Source organism: Symphalangus syndactylus, chromosome 10, assembly GCF_028878055.3.
Source record: "Symphalangus syndactylus isolate Jambi chromosome 10, NHGRI_mSymSyn1-v2.1_pri, whole genome shotgun sequence".
NCBI lineage: Eukaryota > Metazoa > Chordata > Mammalia > Primates > Hylobatidae > Symphalangus > Symphalangus syndactylus.
Window position 1 is genome coordinate 13,998,738 of NC_072432.2, and position 14,706 is coordinate 14,013,443.

The 14,706-nt window shown below is 38.9% G+C and overlaps 1 pseudogene; it reads left to right on the forward strand.

The window, feature by feature from the left end:
• Positions 1-1,843: 1,843 nt before the first annotated feature.
• Positions 1,844-3,008, forward strand: LOC129491577 (MICOS complex subunit MIC19-like; annotated as a pseudogene).
• Positions 3,009-14,706: the final 11,698 nt, after the last annotated feature.

Consider the following 14,706-nt stretch of genomic DNA (forward strand, 5'->3'; position numbering starts at 1 on the left):
TGTGCCGAGCATAGTGTTATGTACTGCATGCAAATGATCTCTAATCCACAAAATACCCTGCAAGGTAAATATTTTAATTTTAATTTCTATTTTATAGAAACAAAATTGTCATGAGAGTAAGTCATTTGCCTGAGGTCACACCTAGAGTATGGGATTGGGTCTATGCCTTTTTGGCTCCGAAACCCTTGCCCATTCAGTGACATCAGAAAGCCTCCTTTTGTGTCCATTTGGTTTTCCCATTGGCTGAAGGCAAATGCCCTGACATGAGACACCTTTTGCAAACTGACCTGTGTCCCTCAATCCTTTCCCACTTTCACCAGCCAAACTGGCTGACTCACTCTCTTAATGCTCTTCATAGACATTCCCATGCCATGCCCTCTTCCTCCCAGGGCCTGCAGGATTCTCCACCCTTTTATACCCATGTATAACCAATTCAAAATCTCCAAAGCCATCAAGATTCTTGGGCCTCTCCAGTTTGTGGAATCGTGCCCACCTTTGAATTTTTATTGACTCTGCTCTATTCACCTGGCAGTGGCTTAATGGCAGCTCTTATATTTTCTCATATCACAATTCAGTATTTTATGCATGTGTAGTTTTCTCTCTACAATTGGAATTTTCTTTTCTTGAGGTCAGCATATATATTTCATTTATTTTTGTATTCATTGTGGCAGCACAAAAGGGGCAAGTGAACAGAACATGGAGTCCGTGAATCAGAGGCTGTACCACATCTGAATTATGTGGCCATGAACAAGTCATATCGTTTCTTTACGTTGTAGTTTCCTTATCTGTAAACTGTGGCTAACAATACTCAGTACCTCATAGATTTGTTGGGAACATTAAACAACATAATAGATGTAAGGCATTTGTACATTTATAGGACACTGGAAGCATTGAATAAATATTATCATTAGTAGTAGTACTCATTGATAAACAGCAAAGACAACTATACAATAATAATAATAGAATGAGCAAAACAAAAGCACATAGAGATCTTTTCACATCTCTTTGGATCTTTTCAACATGCATAGGTATCTTTTTTCATTAAAAATTTTGCATTTATTTGCTACATTTATAATACTTATCACAGTGCTAAAACTTGATACACATTTGCAGAATGCCTCTGAATAAATGTGGCCACTTTTAAATGATAACCAAAGTAAGAAAAAAAAAAAGAGAAAAAAGAAACAAAGACCAGAAAATGAGAACTTTCAAAATAATGTCATGAATGTTAAGGCATGGATAGATTATAAAAATTAAGCAGACTTGTACAAATAAATCTTATGTCATGGGTGGAAGGATCTCGAGTGTTGTGGTTTTTTCACACTAGCAGTTACTTGATTGTGGAGTGATTCACAAGGAAACAGGTAGCATTCATGTTTGACTTTCTTGTTTGTGTATTAGAGATGGTCAGTGACTCATCTATGGATCAGAGTACATGTCTCTCTTGGAGAGATTATTGGTAAAATATGATGAATGTTTTCGATCTAATTGGTGATCAAGATGCTCAATGCTGCAAACTCTGGTCTCATGAATATTAGGAAAAATAAATGACCTTACCACGCTCCTCTCTCCTGTATTATAAGTGAAGCTCTAGCAGATGGAATTCAATTTAGTCTTAAAAATTTTAAAAGTGACAACCAAAAGCAATTCTCTTTTATTAACAGCAAAGCAAAGCTGTGTAGCGTCACCAGGAGACAAGAAAATAACTTTGGCATTTCTAGGCCGTTGGCTTCCACCTGGAGTTGGGTCTGTGTGGGTTTGTTGTGCTTCAGGCCTGTGCCTCAGGTATTACTCCTGTGACTGGCAGGAGGAAGGTGACAAGTTTAGGTTACCATAATGAGTAATGACGGTGATCAGTCAACTGTCCTCCCTCTTCCTAAAAACAGTCGAGTACTTAAAATGCCAATCTGAATTGCAGGCAGTCCTCACCACCATAGACTTAGCAAGGAACCAGACCCACAGTGCCTTAACCCCAGGTGTGTTTATAGCAACATCAATGGTCATGAGCTGTTTCTCAGATGGTAAATTCTGACATTATTCAGAATTGGATGAGTAGAATGCCAATAACATAATTTACAATGCATTACACAATGTACACACTGCCTCAGGAAGACAAAGCTCACTTGAAAAGTATCCCCTAGGTCGTGGCCTTGCTCCTGCTCTAGGGGAAAAGAATCCAGGCCCCTCCACATGAGTGTGGGCATGGGGAAACTGAAGTGCTCGTGGTTCTGTACTAGGTCTCTGTGGGGGCAGGAACGGGAGCCACAGGTGGGATCATGAGCACTCATCGGGTCACCTTTGAGGTGGACAAGAATGAGAACATCACCCATCACCATGGTGAAGGGCATTGGGCTTTCAGAAAATGTGATTGATTGAATGAAGGAATCCTCTCCATCTGGTTCAAAGTCTCAGCGGTATTCTGGTGCTTATGATGCCTGGGTTTCTGACGAAGAATTGAAAAGAAGAGTAGCTGAGGAGCTAACATTGGAACAAGCTAAGAAAGAAACTGAAGATCAGAAATGACTAAAGCAAGCTACAGAGCTGGAGAGAGAGAGGGCTGCTGCCAATGGGCAGTTAACCAGAGCCATCCCTCGAGAGAGGATATCAAGCCAGGAGGAAGGCGCTAAGGCAATGCATCTGGCTAGGCAGCTGGAAGAGAAAGACAGAGTGCTAATGAAGCAGGTTGTATTCTGCAAAGTGGAGCTGGCTAGACTGGAGGAGAGGAGCTCAGAGTTCTACAAAGTCACCACTGAACAATATCAGAAAGTTGCTGAAGAGGTGGAAGCACGGTTCAAGTGTATGAGTCTCATCTAGTCTATGCTGACCTGCAGGCCAAAATTCTTCAGTGTTACTACGAGAACATCCACCAGACCTTCAAATGCTCCACTCTGGCCAGCCAGCATATGCACTATGTCAATCATGCCAAACAGAGCATGCTTGAGAAAAAAGTATAAAAAAGTTTAGAACAAGCAAAACACCTTCCATGTTAATTTCAGAGAGGGAATATTTTTTTTTCCTAGTAAGAAAATAACCCATTTAAGGAGACGAGCACTAATGAGAAGACCATTCAAAAGAGACAGTGGAGAATGGATCCAACAGAATCATATCACATTTCGATTGGCAGCAATTTGAAGGGTGGCCAAAACCCAAATCAGGATCAGTCATCAAAGGATGCTCTTCAGTATTAGTAAACCCCTCTTATGATGATTAAAAGAGAAGGGCAGCCGTCTCCACCTTTTGGTACTTTCTATTCAACTTCTACTGACCATAAAATGTTTATCTTCTAAGCAAGCCCCATCATTTGGTGAACCTCCACCCTAACAAAGTGGGATGGGGTGAGATGGGGGTGTGGGGCTAAAGTAATTGGAGTGTGGAGACGAGAGAGCCAGCAAACATAGCTCTTGGGGCAGCAGTGCTGGGTGGAATTGTCTAGGCTGTGGCATGCTGGTTTTCTTGCTTCTTCTTTTTACCTTTGGTTACATAAGAGTGATTTCGTTTTAATTTTTGGTGATCATGCAAGCAAGGAAACAAAAAGGAGAGATGATGTACGTCTTTTACAGGACTAATATGTATGATTAGAAGTGAAATAAGGTATATTTATCAATATAAAGGCAATCTTGGCTTATATAACCTCTATTGTGAATACTGACACCTTTACTTTACTCACTACCAATAATAAATATATTTTCTGACAAAGAAAATTTTAAAAAAGTACCCCCTAAAGAGAACAAATGTGTTATCCCAATCAACAAGAGGCAAATGATTTAATAAACAGTGCCAGCTGTCCCCCATTGGAACCCACTAAGTGCCAGATACCGCCTCTGACAGCTCATCTTCACTTGGGTTAGAGTGATCTTCCTAAGCAGAGAATCTGAGGGTGATCATTTTCCTGCCTGATGCCATTCAATGGCTGCCCATGTCTTTGGGACATGAGTCTAGCCCATCCTGGCACAGGAAATGCTCTTCTGGATCTGATGGCTTCCTACCTTTCCACTCTCTGGAGTTGAACTCTTCCTCCCTGCTCCTCACACTCTCACTGCACCTCTCTTCCCTGGTCAGACTGCCTGCTTGCAAAGCTTTGGTATATGGTGTCTGGCTTGCCTCTCGGACTTGCTCTTGATGTCCTCTCTGTGTTGACAAGCCACCCTCCCACTACACCCCCAGTTCCATCCCTCTTTCCAAATACCAGCTTCTTCTTTAGATATCATCACCTCCACAACACCTGCCCTGAACATTTCTTCTCCCCAAAAACAGTTCAGGTTTTGTTCTAAGATGTTTCTGCTCTTTAGTCACCACCACCTCCACCATCTCCAGGGCACTTACCGCAGGGTAATAGAATTGATTGCTTTCCTGTGAATCTTCCCAGACAGACTGCATGTTGCTTAAGGGCATGGTCTATGTGTCGTTAGTGCTTGACATATAGAAAAGTTCAATAAATATTTGTCAATTATATCTTCACGAGAACCTATTCAAGAGATATATTATCATCCTCACTTTATGGATTTATGGATATAGGAACTTGAACATAGTAAGGCTGAAAAACATCTTCCAAGTTATGCAGTGAGTGGGTGGCAGAGATTAAATTAAACTAAGATTTATTTAAACGCAAAGCCCATTGGTTTTTAAGAAGCCACAATTGGCCTCTATGTTTAGAGGCAGCTGAACCCAGACAAATTGGTTATGATAAAACAGTGCGATTATTCAGAGAAGTGGTCTTAATTTTGTAAATAGAATCTAATTGATTAAATGAATAAACAATTCTTATGTTTCAAGTTGACTAACAAAAGATTGTTAAGCTTAGATTGAATCTGACTGTGACGTGCTACAAATGAAATTATAGAATGTCAGTGAAGAGTCTCTATAGGAAAAGGTTTAGCATTCATCTTGTGACAATAGAGCATTTCTACTTGAAAGAAGGTTTATTCCTACCTCTAACTTGCTATTCTCTATTGAGCGATGAGTTGGATGGCTCCAAATTCTTCCATGTCAACTTGCAAACTGAAGCTTGGAGTTGGGTGATGGTGTGACAGGATGAGCAGGAATTGAGGGCTGGGACTCTGAAGCAAGAAATTGAGGGTCGGATGTGGAGGTGAGGGACCTCTTACCAACAGAAGTCCCGAATGGCTATTCTTGGTCCAGCATGGAATCTCTGGCTACCTCTTTATTCTGAGTGATACAAGAATTTGACCTCTTGTTTTCCCTTGACTTTGCTATGTCCTTTGCTTTCAATCTCTTTCTGATCCTTGGGAATTGGACTACAGTCTTAATAATAAACAGAACAGATTTTTTTTAAAAAAAGATTCATTTCTACAACCCTGCCCCTTCCCTTCTTATTTTTCCACTTAGATTTAGTAGGTAAAAGATACATGGGGGAAAGATGGGTGGGTCTTTGGAAATAAAAAAGATGAAAATAAAATTCCTTTTATTTCAATGTAATCAAGCCAGCTGTTTTGACAGTGGGGATGAGATAGAGCTCTGCCATGGGAACCTGGGAGCTGGGATGGAGTGTACCAGAGAGAAATATCTCACCAATTAGAAGCAGTAAAGAACAGACAAGAGTGTAGAGGGGGTGAAGAGCCCTCCAGAAACCACTCTGGGCTACCACTAGGGTAAAGAATAAGATAAGGGTGAGACCTACCAAATAATAAAGGAGGTTCTAGTGGTGGGGAGGAAGGAGAATGAACAAGAGAGACGAATCCTATTCTATAGCAATGGGGGAAAAGAGGGTGTTCCTATGGGGAACTACTTACCTTTTTTTTTTTCTCTTTTTTCTTGAGATGAAGTCTCGCTCTGTCGCCCAGGCTGGAGTGCAGTAGTGTGATCTCAGCTCACTGCAACCTCTGCCTCCCGGGTTCAAGCAATTCTTCTGCCTCAGCCTCCTGAGTAGCTGGGATTACAGATGCCTGCCAACATGTCTGGCTAATTTTTGTATTTTTAATAGAGACAGAGTTTTACTGTGTTGGCCAGTCTGGTCTTGAACTCCAGAGCTCAGATGATCTGCCCACCTCAGTCTCCCAAAGTGCTGGGATTCCAGGCGTGAGCCACCACATCCGGCCTGGAGAGCTACTTTCTTATGATGGTGTTTCCTGGAGCCTTCCAAATGAGGGTACAAATTAATGGTTCTCATATTTTAGCACATTTCTTACCTGGGAGGTTGTTAAAATGAAGATTCCCAAACTTTACCCATAAAGTTTTTAATTCAGTTTTGGATAGGTCAGTGGAGCCCAAGAATCTGAATTAAAAAAAAAAATACCTCTGATAATTTGAGTATAGGTGGTTAATGTTCCGTAATTTGAAACACATTGGCTATTCCTGCTTTTGAGATTCAGAGTAAGTAACTTTGTGGCCTAAAATAGTCATATGACCTTATGCTTTTCTTTAATACATAAAGTTACAGTCTATTAATTAAACAATAGCATTTAATTTAAAATATATACTGCAAACAAAAGACCTATTTTTGTACATCTTAAGCAGATATCATTTATCTTATTGTTGAAAGTTCTATGGTAATGTTGTGCTTTTTCTCCAAATAATTGGCATTGTGACATTCCTCTATCTTCATTTCTTAATGGTTTAATATGATTTTTTCTCCCTGGTTCTGCTTCCTATTTAATCTGCTACTGCCTGTTAAATCAGCTTCCCTTCACGGCAAAAACTGAGGCTGCTTTTGTTAGATTAAACATTCTTTTTTTATCTGACCCAGCTTTCAGCTTCATCTACTTAGTTATATCATTGGTTGGGTAACAGAAATTGCCAGGATGTCACCCAGTGGGAAAATCAATTCATGAAAGAAGGCCTGGTGCTGTGTGTTTAACTATAGAGCATCTCTTTTCTTTCTCCAAGCATATCTGTCTCAGCGCACCTGGGTATTCCTCCCGAGGGCTAAGAAGAAGTTTGAATTGCCCTGCCGTTAATTAACAACATCCCTTTCCCCTTATATTACAGGTGAACTTGATTCATTCTCTTGTATATATTCCTAAGAGAGAGACTCACTGTGAAAGGACACATCACTATAAAATAAAGAGAAGGCCAATGGTGAAGTTCTTGAAAGATAATTCATTGTTCTAGATGGTTTTTAAAATAAATGTGTCTCATGATAGAATCCAGCATCCAAGTAGGAGCTAAGGATGTTCGTGTTCCATGAATTTAGGTGTTTCAAAGATACACGCCCCCATCCCACTCCTGACATTTAATATCTCTTAGCCTTTGGATTGAACTCAATTGTTCTTAATCTGGGCCTATGGCCTTTTACAGAGGGTGCAGCAGATAGAGGCTTCATTGGGTTTATGGAATTTGTGTATGTGCCTACGTGCTTTTTTTGGAGGAGATCTTTCTCAGCTTGTATGAATTTCTCCATGGAGTGTATGATACCAAAAAGATTACGAACCATTGAAGTAAAGATCCAATATGTTGGAATATAAAAAATTAATCCTGCTTGGAAGTAGCAGTATTTTTCCAGGGGACTCAGAGTTAATTTCCACAGGAAGCTAAACTTAAAAGGGGAGCTTATTGCTTTTCAGGAGAAGTTATTTAGAAGGAACTACAAGATGACCCTCTGTCCTTCGAGCCTAGGGGACTGTCTATCTGTGAGCTGTGTTCTGTGATCATCTATATGAACCAGTTGCAGGATGTTGAGTTGAAGCTAACTCTCACACCCAATTTTAAAGTACAAACTTTTAAATGCATTGTGACTATTGATCAGTGTTTAAGGATGGGGAAAGAGAAGGTGGATACTAAAAATACATAACACATGCAAATTTCCTCTACCTCTCTCTACACTATAAAGCTTTCCAATAAAAGGATTATTTATTTTAAAAGTAATGCTATAGTTACAAGTGTAGGCTAGTGGCTTGTTTGTAAAGAGATCAAATATTAGAAAGATATTGAAGAGAAATGGGGAATCTTAACGATCCCTTAAAAATTTTTCCTATTATTTACTAAGTCTACTGTTTCACTTTTAGTCATCTTGCATACCACATAGAATTTTGATTATGCTAAAATCAATATATATCATAATATTATATAATATTATAATTCAAGCCAAGCACAGTGACTCACATCTGTAATCCCAGCACTTTGGAAGCCTGAGGCAGGTGGATCACCTCAGGTCAGCAATTCAAGACCAGCTTGGCCAACATGGTGAAACCCTGTCTCTACTAAAAATACAAAAATTAGCTGGGTATGGTGGTGGGTGCCTGTAATCCCAGCTACTCAGGAGGCTGAGGCATGAGAATCACTTAAACCCAGGAGGCAGAGGTTGCAGTGAGCCGAGATCTCAACACTGCACTCCAGCCTGGGCAACAGAGTGAGACGCCATCTCAAAATCAACCAATCAATCAATGAATCAGCATTTTCATCTTTAAAATGATGACACTAATACTAACTTTTGTACAGGGTTGGTTATATGAACATTTAATAAAATAATCCTAGCAAAATGTTCGCAACACAGCCTGGTCCATATATGTTTGAAATATATTTGATATTATTATTATATCTGCAGAGTAATTAATTGAGAAATGTAAAAATGGGATGCTTACATTAACATCTTGCTTTCAATTTTTGTTTATTCTTCATTAGGTTGGACTTTTTAATACCTCATTGGGCCTTGGACAGGGTTCACTTTCGGCTGAATATAGATACACCAGGGGCATGTATTATTATTATTTTTTTTGCTTTCTTGCTTCGTTTCTTACATATACTTTTCTTTCCTGATATCCCCAGGTTGATTCCATATTTTTCTGGATTCCCTTCTTCTGATCCAAGAAACTTATCTCTCCTGTATTGAACTTCCTCAAGATTTTATGTCTTATAGCTAAGAAATATTTAAAAATTGTCATCAAAGTTACGAAACATTTTGGGCTACAGTGTAAGCTATAGAAACATTAATGTCTGTCTGACACCATTTGCACTGAATTAGGGAATCCTTGGTAGTTGTTTATTGGAAGGATGGACCCTACTAATAGAAATTTGGGGCAAAGGGAAGAAGATATTCTAAAGAGCAATATAACTTTCAACCTAAGGACTTTGTAGAAATGCTATTCTGCCCACTCATGGGCATAATGACCCCACATTACAGAGGCAGTTGAGGGCCAGCCTCAGGTTCCAGCCTGGATTTTGAATCTCAGCTCCAAGTTAAAAACTGGGTGGCCTTGAAAAAGTTATTTAACCTCTTTGTGCCTACATTTTCTCATCTGTAAAGGAAGAAGGAAAAAGAAAGAGTACCTACATCAGAGGGCTGTTGTAAGAATTAAAGCTAATATAATGCAAAGCACCTAGAATAATAGTAAATGCCAGATGTATGTGATTATGTAACTGTTTGCTATTATCATTTCTAGGGCAATCCCAATTTCATCTCTGTTTTCACTAATCAGAAACTAATCCTTTGTCATACCAAGTGTCTTGATTCTGAGTTCAGACTCATTAAGACATCTTTCTATATGAAAGTTGGTTTTTGTTTTCAACTCTCGTATTAAGATGAAAAGGACCAAGGTCTGACATAATTGAAACCACCAAAAATTTCATTTTATTTCATTATTTTACTTTATTTTATTTTTTGAGACTGAGTCTCACTGTATCACCCAGGCAGGAGTATGGTGGTGTGATCTCAGCTCACTGCAACCTCCACCTCCCGGGCTCAAGCAATTCTTTCACCTCAGCCTCCCAAGTAGCTGGGATTACAGGCATGTGCCACCACGCCCAGCTAATTTTTGTATTTTTAGTAGAGAAAGGGTTTCACCATGTTGCCCAGGCTGATCTCGAACTCCTGAGCTCAAGTGATCCACCTGCCTACTAAAAAAAAATATTTGAGACCATACTTCCCCATTTAATCAGAATAGACAACAGATAGATGTATTACCACTCAAGGAAACTGACATTAGCGGAGTAGCTCATAGGTTATATTTCTAAAGCAATACAAGTACAACCCACAAACAGAAAAAACCAAATTCCACTGCACCATTCTATTACATTTCAATGCACTACAGCCAAATTCTTTAACTCACTAGTTTCTCTTACAATTTATTTCTCCTATGCCTCCTTCCCTCGTCTTTCTTATATGTTTGGAATGATGAGTGAAGATAAATGACTTGCCTAACACTAACTCAAACCAGATACAACAACCCACTTATATGAAAATTGCACCACACCCCAAATTTATGTCAGATCATAACCACCCAAACACATCTAAGTTTTCTATTATCCCCTTACTTAGGAATAGGACTACAGAAAGTTTTTATTTTTTCTTGGAAGTGTCTTATATTCATGGCTTAATAAATTAGGCTTTTTTTCTTTCTTTCTTTTTTTTTTTTTTAGCAGTGTGTAATTAACCTGTGGAACCCATGATGAGATATCACTCTGGTTTGCAGCATAGCATGTTTCTAGCAGGGATTAAACATTTATATATGGAAAAAAAGAGAAAGCATTTGTGGTTGCTCCACTTTGGGTAAAATTACAGGCCTATCAATCTGAATGCAGCAGAGCATGAAATCAGGAAGTATTTTTCCCTCCACAGAATATTGGATTGCACAGTTAGGTGTACTTTGGGAGCAACGTTTCTGAATGGGATGAAAGATGGAACATGGAACATACTTAAGGAATCAACCTTCCAACGTGATTTCTGTGCTAGCTCATATCATGGGTTTTCAATCTCTGCCCCTGGGCGCTGAGCTTGGTGAATCACACTTCACTCTTGTCCACTTCTCCTACGTGGCTGTCATTCAAGTTGTTGACATGCATCTCTATGACAAAATGGAGATACCCAGGTGGTGGTTGCAAGACAACAGAGACTGGTTTCTGCCATTGCTGTTGTTTGTTTGCTTGAGAGGAGGAAAACAGATGAAATGAGTCATTTGATGGGTATCCTTTTAGCTAAGTACTTTGGCTGGCATGGAGGATAAAACCTTATTATTAGAAGCAAAAAGAGAGAGACAAGCAAATTTTTTTTACTTTTTTCTTTTTCTTTCTTTTTTTCTTTTCTTTTCTTTTCTTTTTCTTTTTTTTTTTTTTTTTTTTAACGGAGTCTTGCTCTGTCGCCAGGCTGGAGGCAGTGGTGGAATCTCGGCTCACTGCAACCTCCACCTCCTGGGTTCAAGAGATTCTCCTGCCTCAGCCTCTCTAGTAGCTGGGACTACAGGTGCGCGCCACCACGCCCAACTAACATTTGTATTTTTAGTAGAGATGGGGTTTCACCATGTTGGCCAAGATAGTCTCAATCTCCTGACCTTGTGATCCGCCCACCTCAGCCTCCCAAAGTGCTGGGATTACAGGCCTGAGCCACCGTACTGGCCTCTTTTTGGTTTCTGGTTTGTTATTGCAGCTGCTAACTGGTTGACTTATGACTGGACATCTCTTTGTAATGAGAACTGTGGACAAATTAAATACATTACAAATCTTGTCTAAGGAATGCTTTTGGTTGCTATTCCATAGAAGGCTGACAAGAGAAGATCTATATTTGTGCTGTCCAGTGCAGTAGCTGCTAGCAACAGGTGACTATGGAGCATTTGAAATGTGGCTAGTCCGACTGAAATGTGTTGTAAGTCTAAATTACACACAAAATTTCACAGACTTCAAATGAAAGATAACTCAATATGTTTTATGTTTACTGCATGTTGAAATGACAATATTTTGGATATATTTTATTAAATAAAATGTATTATTAAAACCAATGTCACCTATTTTTAAAAATGCATTATTGTTTTAAATTTTACTTTAAGTTCTGGGATACATGTGCTGAACGTGCTGGTTTGTTACATAGGTATACATGTGCTATGGTGGATTGCTGCACCCATCAACCTGTCATCTATGTTTTAAGCCCCACATGCATTAGGTATTTGTTCTAATGCTCACTTTCCCCTAGCCCCCTACCCTTCGACAGGCCCCAGTGTGTGATGTTCCCCTCCCTCCGTCCATGTGTTCTCATTGTTCAATTCCCACTTATGAGTGAGAACATGCAGTGTTTGGTTTTCTGTTCCTGTGTTAGTTGGCTGAGGATCATAGTTTCCAGCTTCATCTATGTCCCTGCAAAGGACATGAACTCATTCTTCTTTACGGCTGCATAGTATTCCCTGGTGATTTTGTGCCACATTTTCTTTATCCAGTCTATCATTGATAGGCATTTGGGTTGGTTCCAAGTCTTTGCTATTGTAAATAGTGTTGCAATAAACATATGCATGCATGTGTCTTAATAGTAGGTAGTTTTTTAAATGTGGCTATTAGAAAATTTAAAATTACCCTTGGGGTTTGCACTTGCAGCTTGCATTATGTTCCTATTGGATCACACTGACAAAAATCATCTGATTCAACAGCTCAAAGTTTCAAGTTAGCAATCACAGCTGGGTCAAGTACCAAAACACCCTTTTCACCATAACCACAAGTCAACATTATTTGTATTCTTGTCCTTGGAAGGGAACAAAACAATTACTCTAATGGACTTCTTTGGTGAAATTGTCTCCCATTTTCCCAGTGTCAGTTGTTGAATATGTACCTAATTACAAAGACTTCTTTTTTTAAAGTTAAAGTTCTGGAGGTAGCATAGTTCTGTTTCTTGAAGATGTGAGTTCTACCGGACATGATGCCATTTGCTCATGAGCAAGAGGGTTGTTTGGAGGCAATGATGAAACAATGATGGATTCAGTGTGTGTGAAAGAGAAGGAGAGAGAGATAGAGAGAAAGGAGAGAGAACACAGGTGTTTCTGAGCAATTCTTGTAAATATTTCATAGATCAAAAATTAGGGGATTTCATACAGGTCTTGGTGCTAAAAGGGATTTTTTGAAGTGACACAGAGAGGAATAATTAAGGATGAGTTTGAAAGTTAGGATTTCAATAATCAGACAACTTAAATTAGCTACTCATCTACTACTTAGATTGCATTATTTTAAAATTATTAAAAAATATTTAGGCTGGGTGTGGTGGCTCACGCCTGTAATCCCAGCACTTTCGGAGCCCGAGACAGGTGGATCACGAGGTCAGGAGTTTGGGATCAGTCTGGCCAACATGGTGAAACGCTGTCTCTACTAAAAATACAAAAATTAGCTGGGCGTTGTGGCATTCATCTGTAATCCCAGCTACTTGGGAGGCTGAGACAGGAGGATCACTTTAGCCCAGGAGGCAGAGGTTGCAGTGAGCCAAGATCATGCCACTGCACTCCAGCCTGGGTGACAGAGCAAGATTCCACCTCAAAAAAAAAAAAAAAGAGTTTAATTATATAATATAGAGATGGGGGTCTCACTTTGTTGTCCAGACTGGTCTCAAACTTCTGGGCTCAAGCAATCCTCTTGCCTTGGCCTCCAAAAATGCTAGGATTACAGGCATGAGACACCACATGCGGCCTGAAATAACTTTTAAATTAATATTTATTTGTCTCTTCAACTAATAGATAACCAAGAGGTTGTGCAGCTAACTAGAACCATACTTTCAACATTGACGCAATTATTGCATACTACCTAAATTTGGAGTGCTAATCAATCAAATGATGTCAGACCTGTACTATGAGCAAGAATGTGTAAGATATGATAATGATTTTAGGTTAGTACAGACTTCATTGTTGAAGGTTCTATATAACATACTGGTTATAACATGCAATTGTTCCAAAGGAGAGAATAAACTAGTCAAGATCTTTTGTTCTGCATCATTTGAATATCCATGAACAAATTCTGCTACAGCTCAGTTATATTCCATAGAATTTCAGGAAGTTTAATAATAAACAATCCAATGTAACTTTTTATTTGGTACCTGTTTTAGAGATTAAATAGTGACCTTTTTTCATAAACTTTCCTACATTTTTTAAATGGAAGGTTTAGTAACTGGGAGGTGATTAAAACCTTTGATATGAACATCAAGAAAAATCAAAAAAGAGAAAACATATATAGCATAAAATTATAACATACTGGGCCATGTACAGGTTTTGGGAGCTACAGATTCTAATTCTGACTCTGTGTTAATCTGCAGTCTGATTGTAGATGAATAGATTATTATTTTTCTTTCTATAACACATCGATGAACTGTGCTATTTCACAGAGCTTTTGGGAAAGAGAACACAGCCCCAAAATATTAAAGCACTTGGCACAAATGAAAGTACTATATAAGACAATAGAAAAGCCGTGACCGATGAGACGTTTTACCTCTGATTTATACTCCAGTGAGACTTAAGATACTATGAGAGGATGCCAAGCCAAGAGTTCTTTAAAGAAAATCAAGAACCATCTGCTTCTGGGGTTGGTAAAATGATGTGTGAACTCAAAGTATGGAAGTCCACTTTAACTGTCACTGTAATTCCTTGACGTCCTTTAAAATATTGTGTGCATTAAGAATCAATAAACACTTCTTGATGTCCATAAATAAATAAAATAATAATTAGTAGTATGTATTAAGGCCTAAAACCTAAACATATTTAGTAATATAAAGTACTAGTATATTGTAATATGTTGAGTGGAAATTGTAAAAATGTCCTAATATGAGATGATATATAGTGTTGTGCTTTATAGGGAACCCTTATAGCTAAAGGCTAGAAGCCTGCTCAGGGAAAAAGCTAACAATCAGTCAAGCAATAGTAATTGAGTTCCTACCAAGGCCTATCACTGGGCACAAACTGAAGGCCAGGCCTCAACTAGATGGGGATCATGGCATAGGACTATGAAAAAGCACAAAGTAACATATAATTAAAAATAAACTTGCATGGTAAAGTCTGATGATGTGGTTGTCAAGGGAAT